The sequence below is a fragment of the Primulina eburnea genome, chromosome 6, assembly GCF_022965805.1.
Source record: "Primulina eburnea isolate SZY01 chromosome 6, ASM2296580v1, whole genome shotgun sequence".
Classification (NCBI taxonomy): Eukaryota; Viridiplantae; Streptophyta; class Magnoliopsida; order Lamiales; family Gesneriaceae; genus Primulina; species Primulina eburnea.
In genome coordinates, this window is record NC_133106.1 from 23,646,122 (window position 1) to 23,648,925 (window position 2,804).

Below are 2,804 nucleotides of genomic sequence, written 5' to 3' on the forward strand. Positions count from 1 at the left end.
TAGAAAAATTCAAATTATGTGGGAAATTATTACGTGAAAGAAGATATGGACGTGACTGGAAAACACTAGTCGAATCAACCGGAATTAAATTTAGAAAATTTCCTCTTCCTATTGAAACTAGATGGAATTCTTTATATCACTTGCTTCATACTTTATTACGTTTTCAAGATTTAGTTACTCCATAATATAATAATATTACAACACAATCTTTAATGCTAATTGACGACGATTGGAATATTTTGAGTAAATGTGTTTCTTTGTTAGAAATTTTTAAGAAGCAATCGAAAAATTTTCTGGCATTAACTACCCTACTTCAACCATGTTTCTACCGTTGCTTTTCAATATGTTTTATAAATTTATTGAATATCGCGATGATTCTGTTATGCGTGATTTTGTTTCAAATATGGAAAACAAATTTTAAAATATTGGGAAACTATCCCAATTATGCATGGTTTAGCAACATTACTTGATCCTACTCAAAATCAAGGAGGATTAGACGTGTTTTTTGAATATTATGCTAAATTTCTTGGGAAGAATGTTGACGATAAAAAGAAGTCAATTATGCATTCTCTCCAAGAATTGTTTGATTTGTATGCTAGTGAACAATGTGATGAACAGAGTGCGCAGCCGGAGGAGATGCCGACATAGAAGAGCAAAAGTGGAGCACTGAACTTTTTTCAAATTTTGAAACGACAAAAGTTCAAAGGAAAATCGGTGACAACAACCAATTACAAAGAGATCCAAATTTATCTAAGTCAATATATTGAGACTAAGGATAATTTCGATGTTCTTGATTGGTGGAAAGTAAATTCTAAACTTTTCCAGTGTTATCTGCAATTGCAAGAGATGTCCTACCCATTCAAAGTTCAAGTGCTGCTACAGAATCAACATTTTTAGTATGTGGAAGGATCATTGGTGACCAAAGAACAAATTTAAAGCCAGAAACACTTTCATGCTAACGTGCCTACAAGATTGGTTTGCAGCAGAAAAAAAGAATAGGACCTCTGGCGCAATCAACGAATTCCACATCTCAAGTTCCGACGAAGATCCAGAATATTAAAAATATATTTTAATAAATCGTGATGAATTTTAGACGTTCAATTGTAAAAATAAATGTATAATTTATTTTGTTAATTTTTTTGATGTAATCACAATTATTTGCATTCAACATACTAAATAAAAAATTGTCCATTAATATTACTAATTTTAATTATATAGTAAAATATAATAAATTAGAGTTCGGAACCGGTTTGACCCGGAACTGGTTTGTTAGAAGTCAAACCGGTATTGGGTTTGGATTGGTTCCAAGTATTTCAACTTAGAACCGGAACCGGCTCCTAACCGGTTCGGACCGGTTCCGAACTCACCGGACCCAGGACCGGTAGGAATCGGTCCGGTAGAACCGATAAGCATGCCTAATCCCCGGTCTCCGTTACTCTTTCGAGCGCAAAAATGCAACTTAAAACCCAATGCATGAAACTTTAGATAACCATGAAATAAATGCATAAAATTATTAAACACGTACTTTTAAACTAAAAACCCTAGATTATATGCAGTCAGGTTACGTAGTTAAAATTTTCTAGACCTTACACTATTAGGTTAAGCATGCATGAGTGAGAGTAGTACTGAGATGAACTGACTCCTAGGAAGTTCTCATGGGTCAAGTTGCTGATGTTGCGCCGCTTGATCTAGTTGGCTAAGTAGACCGTAAAAAGTGACACTAGATCTTAAAGGGTAATACTATCTCTGCTGGGGACATGACCAACTATAGGGAAAATGTGAGGCTGATCTTTAAGGGATATGAGACAGTAGCAGCAGATAGACACGCACCTCTCCGGACTCATGGGCCTAACAGCCCGACCCTTTAGCACCTAAAGTAAGTGCATTCTGCGCTGCCATAAGCATAAAGAAATAAAGTTGTGCCTTGGATAACAGTTATAGTTTTCGCCTAGTGGTAAGCGCTCGATCCTAACAACTGGTATCAAAGCGAGGTCATGGGTTCAAGTCTCGCAAGAGGCATATTTATATGTTTCTTAGGGAGGGGGGTGGGGTAGGATGTTGGGTTAAACACGCATAAGTGAGAGTAGTACTGAGATGAGGGACCTACAGGGAAGTTCTCATGTGTCAAGCTGCTGGCATTGCGCCGCTTGATCTGGTTGGCTAAGTGGGCCGTAAAAGAGTAACACCAGATCTTAACACGTAATACTGTCTCTGCTGGGGACAAGGCTGTTGGTAGGGAAAGGGTAAGACTGATCTATAAGGGATTTGAGACGAGACAACACCAACAGATAGACACGCACCTCCCCGAACTCATGGGCCTAACAGCCAGACCTATTAGCAACCAAAAAGGTGCACTCTGCACTGCCATAAGTATAACTAAATAAAGTTGCGAATTGGCTAACAGCTATAGCTTTTAGCCTAGTTGTATGCACTTGATCCTAACACACTCTATGAATGTTTAAATTCATACGATGGCCAAAGATAGTTTCGAGCATCGAAACTAAAATTTTGAACTTCCGCTGCGCACCTAGAGAAAACGATACTCCAACGGTGGTATCTGGGCTAGTTTTTTCTATGAGAGAAATGTTTTATTTAAAATCATGTTGAGTTTTATTTTACTAACCACGTTTGAAGTTCCTAAAAATAATCACCCCATTAATTAATTTTTCAATAAAAAGGCTTTTTCAGTGATGCTTGGAAAAGTTCCGGGCAACGTTCGTGGGCTAACCGCTGCCCTGGGCAGGTTTTAAAAAATTACTGGGCAGGGCTGTGCACAGAGGCTACTCGAATAGTACGAGCAACAC